Below are 6667 nucleotides of genomic sequence, written 5' to 3' on the forward strand. Positions count from 1 at the left end.
AATCCGCGAATATAGGATGAATATTCGTCTATATGTTTGCGAAATATTGCGAATTCAAATATGGGCAATGACGCTCATCACTACTCTGCATCAGCTGTTCTCCCGGCTCTGTAGCCGTGAGCACAGCTGAGTCCCGAAATTCACATCAGGAGGATCGCTTGCTGTGATCTGTCCCTTACTGCAGGAACTACTGCTTCCAACATGGAGCACACTCTGCTCCATGCTGGGAGTTGTAGTAACTGTACTAATAGACAGACCGCAGTGGGTATCATTTCTGACACCCGTTGCGATCTGTCTATTAATGTAGGAACTACAGCTCCCAGCAACTGTTGGGAGCAGTAATACCTGCAGCTAAGGACAAATTACAGCAGATGTCACTCCTGACACCCGCTGCAATTGACTTGTATAATGTATAGATGCGGCCGGGTGCTCTTCTCTGGTCCACTGCACTGATGTTTATATACACCTACTCATATTTACCACAGAGAGTTTTGATTGGCTGTAACCATCTGGCCAATCACAGCTCTCTGCGAGTAATCTTAATCTGTAACTTCACATTGCAGAACATAGTGCAGGATAGCTTCTATACATTATATAGGAGGATCGCAACGGGTGTCAGTAGTGACACCCAGGGCAATCTGTCTATTAGTGCAGGTACTACTACTCTCATCATGGAACAGTCATGGGAGTAGTAGTACTACTTAAAAAAAATTAAAAATAAAGAAAAAAAGTGAAAAAAGTTAAAAACACACACACTTTATTATACACATTATTAAAATACATTATTAATAAAAAGTTTAAGAAAATTTATTTAAAAAAATATATTATTTTTACATTTAAATGGCCCCTTTCTACATTTGTATTATTGTTGGCTACATTTTAAGTTCCCTTCCCACCCGCATAAATTGATCCCTGTTTAAAAGTTAATAAAAATGTCGTTATAAAAAAATATAAATTTAATTAAATACAATTTTTTCCATCAATACTGTATTTTTTTTTTAATGGTACCCTATGAAATTTTAATAAAAAAATGTATCTCCAACACTTTTTTGGATCGCTCCAAAAATAGTATAAAAACCGCATGCAAAAACGCCAAAGTTAAAACCCACATGGCATTTTTCTTGGTGTTTTTCACTTCCATAGACTTCTATGGGAGGAAAACGCCAAGATTTTCACGAAAAAAATGCCAAAGTCTCAAGAGGTGGTTTTTGAAAAACTGCCAAGGAGCAGAAAAAAAAATGAAAAACGCCAAAAGGATAAAAAAAAGAAAACGCCAAACTGAAAAATGCCAAGCGGATACGGCATTTTGCAATTCCCTATTAACTTGCAGCTAACATCTGTCCGCAGCGTTTTTTCCCCATTTTTTGGGGCATTTGTGTGTAAAAAAAAAGCTTAGTGGAATTCCAGCCTCACACAGCAGTATAAAACACTGGGCCTGGGTGCTGTGAAAAACGTGGGAGCGCTGGAGTTAATTAAAGGTATAATTTTTTTTATATCCCATACAATGGCCATAGTTAGAAGAAAAAAAACAACCTCCCGCCCGAGTTCTTTCCCTTAAATGTTTCAGATAAAACAAATGTCAGGGCCCTGAAAGGTAATGGAGGGGCCACATGGGATGGGCCACCCTCCCCTCCTCTAGGGTTTTCAGGTTATAATATGCTGGGGAATGTTTAACCCCTTAAGGACTGAGCCCTTTTTCACCTTAAGGACTGAGCCCTTTTTCGCAATTCTGACCACCGTCACTTTAAGCATTAATAACACTAAGATGCTTTTACCGATTATTCTGATTCTGAGATTGTTTTTTAGTGACATATTCTACTTTTTTTTGGTGGTAAATTTTCGTTGTTACTTGCATCCTTTCTCGGTGAAAAATCCCCAAATTTCATGAAAATTTTTAAAATTTAGTATTTTTCTAACTTTGAAACTCTCTGCTTGTAAGGAAAATTGATATTCCAAATAAATTATATATTGATTCACAAATACAATATGTCTACTTTATGTTGGCATCATAAAATGGACATATTTTTTCTTTTAGAAAAAATTAGAGGGCTTCAAAGTATAGCAGCAATTTTCAAAATTTACATGAAAATTGCTAAATCTGAAGGGACAGATGTTACAGAACTACAACTCCCAGCATGCCTGGGCAGTCTAGGCATGCTGAGAGTTGTAGTTTGGCAACGTCTGGAGGGCCACCGTTTGGGCACCACTGTAATAGTGGTCTCCAAACTGTGACCCTCCAGATGTTGCAGTTTTGCAACCACTAGGAAGGGCAGCAGTAAATATCGCTTACTGCCCCCTTCCTTTTTTCCCCCGCACCGTCGCTTCCCTACCTGCGCCGCTGATCTCCGCAGTCTCCAGCGATGATCGGCGGTCCCCACGGCATCTTCTTTCCAGGTACCGGCCGCTATCTTCTCCCCCCGTTCTGTCCGACATCCAGGGGTGGGCAGAGTGGGGGTTTCCATGGCAACCCCCTGTCGTGCACTTCCATTTGTCAGAACTCAGTTCTGACTAATGGCAGGGGATAGGAGGAGATCGCAGCACTGCAATCTCGCTCCTATCCCTCAGGATGATCGGGGCTGTCACTGACAGCTCCGATCATCCCTATTTTCCAGGTGATTGCGTCACCAGAGATCCGATCAGCCCGGAATAGGAGAAAATTGCATGTCTGAATTGACATGCGATTTTCTCCGATCGCCGACATGGGGGGGTTTCAGGACCCCCCTCGGCGATGTGCCGGGATGCCTACCGAATAATTTCAGCAGGCATCCCGTTCCGGTCCCCAACCGGCTAGCGGCGGGGACTGGAATTCCCACGGGCGTATCCATTCGCCCTCAGTCCTTAAGGACTTTAAAATGGGGGCGTATGGATACGCCCACCGTCCTTATCAGATTAAAGTATTAGGTGCAGGAAAGAGTTAATAAATTTGCTAACCTTGGTGCTGAGTTTTCTTATAGGGCTGGCGTGTTGCTGGGCAGATGTGGTCTGGATCCTGATTGGACAATCGCTGCAACGGCGGGAAGGATGAAGTCTATTTAAGTAACAGCTGGACTGATCCGTTGGTCAGTCTGAACTAACACCTGTGGAAGAATCATGGTCCCTCCCTCCCTGTCACGGTCTGTTTATGAGGGCGTCACCTAGTTGGGTGGACAGTTAATTTTCTATACTGTATATTTAATGTCCTAGTGGGGGTGTCACCCAGAGTTTCTGGGTGGACAGCTGTGTTGGAGTAAGGATACACTGGTGGTTATTGGTTTTATTATCATGGTTTTAAAATGGTTATTTATTTATTTAATTATTAATAAAGTTATTTACCCTCAATAAACGGCCATGGCCTTTATCCCCAACAGTTGTCTTGTCTTCTGTTATAGGTTAAGTGGGGGTGGGGGTATGGTGGTCCTTATCCCATGTTAATATTTCCCAAAGATAACTCAAGTGAACACAAATGCAGTTTTCATGGTACTATGTAAAAAAGTCATTGCCCCCACTTTCTTGTTGGGACCAACTGTGACCTAGAATAAGCTTGTGAAGGGGCACACAGTGCACTAGGGCTCCACAAGGCATACCTGTGCTGATAAAGCAGGCTGCTGTATACTCAAAGTAAACTCCTTTGTAATTCCTCCTGGAGTCGTCCAAACAGTCACAGAGGTGGGACCCTTGATCCGCTATTCTCTGGGGCCACACCGCCTCTCTCCACTTACATCATGCTGGTGATTGGCAGTCGGTTGGCACACACAGGAAAAGTACATAGGGTCGCCGCCCTGTCTGTCAATCACCAGTGAGATGTGGTGACTGGGGTGTTGCAATGGTGAATGAAGGGTCTGGTGGTATAAACCCTTAGTTGTCGTGACGCCAGGGTGCGGTTTGCTTACTAGTAATGTTCCTGCCGCCAACCGGTCCACAAACGGCAGGGATAATAAACGTAATGTCCACAGCAGATTTTATGAAGTAACTGGAAAACGTTACTTTAACTGATATGCAACAGTCTTTACAATTATGCAGTCTTTAAGAGAGAACCGGGATGCAGGTTCCTCACAGGTTTTGCTGGGACTTGAAATAATGAGCTTTTTTATGCAGGTCACTGTGCTACTAATTATAAGATTTTAGCTGGTAGTAGTCACACAGGATTTGATAGGTTGAGCTTGATAACTCACGGTTTTAGTGGCTGCTGGTTCTTCAGGCTTTGGCCAAGATGAATTGAATGAAGTGATGCTGATTGTGCTTGCTTGCTAGTCCGGAACTAAGAGAGAGAATTCACAAACTACAGCCCTATATATAATAGGGGGCTGGACCAAGCTCATTGGCCAGCAAACCTGTAAGTCCTGAGCCCAGTGAACTCTGGGTACATCACATGACCCAATAAGGTCCTTAAACAATTATACATCACAACTGTACATCACATGACCCCGGGAAAGGTCCTATACATTTATATTTCCTATACATTAAACAATATATCCACATAATTTATATGAGGCGACCAGGGGTAAGCCCTTCAGGAGAGCCCTATGGGAATGGAGGGACTCTGGCTGAGGGGACTTTAGACAGGGACAGGACCAGGTACTGTACCGGGACACCACAATGACATAAGCAAAGAAAGGTGGCATGGCCCCTGAAGGGTCCTACCTCTCTGACTAGTCAACTCCATGACGAATAAAAAAGGAGTTATTTGTGAATATACCGCAGCCTGATTTATTTATCAAGTCATGCCTATAATAGGCTTGTGGGGGGAGATTTATCAAAACCTGTGCAGAGGAAGAGTGGTGCAGTTGCCCATAGCAACCAATCAGATTGCTTCTTAAAGGGGTATTCCAGGAAAAAACGTTTTATATATATATATATATATATATATATATATATATATATCAACTGGCTCCAGAAAGTTAAACAGATTTGTAAATTACTTCTATTAAAAAATCTTAATCCTTTCAGTACTTATAAGCTTCTGAAGTTAAGGTTGTTCTTTTCTGTCTAAGTGCTCTCTGATGACACCTGTCTCGGGAACTGCCCAGTTTAGAAGAGGTTTGCTACGGGGATTTGCTTCTAAACTGGGCTTTTCCTGAGACAGGTGTCATCAGAGAGCACTTAGACAGAAAAGAACAACCTTAACTTCAGAAGCTCATAAGTACTGAAAGGATTAAGATTTTTTAATAGAAGTATTTTAAAAATCTGTTTAACTTTCTGGAGCCAGTTGAGATATATATATATATATATATATATATATATATATATATATATATATTTATATATAAAAACGTTTTTTCCTGGATAGCCCCTTTAATTTTTTTAGAGTTCTGTGAAAAATGAAAGAAGCGATCTGATTGGTTGTTATGGGCAACTGCACCCCTCTTCCTCTGCACAGGTTTTGATAAATCTCCCCAGTGAAGCCAGAGTGCACTGTGTGTGCAGTTTCACATTCTAGGTGACAGTTGTGCTTTAAAAAACGTTTGACATGCCCCAGAGACACGTCAAAAGTTTTAATCATTTGGGGTCTCAGTCTTCAGACCCAGACTGATTGCTAGAATAAATGGGGCGAAAAGCACCGCTGACCGAGACAATCCCATAGACATTTATTGTAACATTATCTTTTCCCAGCTCTTTCTAGCTATCGATTGGGGCCTGACCAAGACTGATCAAAACCTTTTCATGTTTCTACATGTCAAAATTGACAGTGCCCATTTAAATAATGAATTTACTGTGATTATGTTGCTACCGATTGACAGTGGGTCTGTAGCAAATCTGCTGCGGATTTTCCATTGCAGAAAATCTGCAAGCAGAATTTCTATAGCGGATAATGTATGTGTACTCTAAGGGTACGTTCACACGTAGGCACATTTGATGCACAGGATTTTCTGCTGCAGATTTCAATGTAAACTAAATGACTGAGCACGGCTTCTAATCTGCAGTTACAAATCCTGCGCAGGATCCTGTACGTGTGAACGTACCCTAAAGGGGTATTGTCATTTTACCCCTGACCACAGAATAGGATAACTAGCAGATCGGTGGGGGTCCACAGCTGTAAAGCAACTGGTAGGGGGAACACAGCAGGTACAGTGTTCCCTCAACATACGATGGTAATCCGTTCCAAATGGATCATCGTTTGTTGAAACCATCGTATGTTGAGGGATCCGTGCAATGTAAAGTATAGGACAGTGGTCTACAACCTACGGACCTCCAGATGTTGCAAAACTACAACTCTCAGCATGCCCGGACAGCCAACGGCTGTCCGGGCATGCTGGGAGTTGTAGTTTTGCAACATCTGGAGGTCCGCAGGTTGAAGACCACTGGTATTGGAGGTTATACTCACGTGTCCCCACCGCTCCGGACCATCACCGCTCGTCACTACTGACCTGGATGTCGCCCTCCATCGCTGTTGTTGCTTCCCCGGGGTGTCCCCGACGCTCTGGCAAGGCCTCAGCTTCCCCGGCATCCTCGCTCTCCGTAGCCGCCATCACGTCGCTACGCACGCCGCTCCTATTGGATGACGGGACGACGTGCGCAGCGACGTAATGACGATGATGGAGAGCGCCGACGATGCAGGGGATCCCGAAGAGGAAGCGCCGGAGCCCCGAGGACAGGTAAGTGATCGTCAGCGGACCACACGGGGCACCGTAAACGGCTATCCGCTGCCGGATAGCTGTTTATGCGATGGCCCCGACATACAAAAGCATCG

This window comes from Hyla sarda, chromosome 6, assembly GCF_029499605.1.
Source record: "Hyla sarda isolate aHylSar1 chromosome 6, aHylSar1.hap1, whole genome shotgun sequence".
Classification (NCBI taxonomy): Eukaryota; Metazoa; Chordata; class Amphibia; order Anura; family Hylidae; genus Hyla; species Hyla sarda.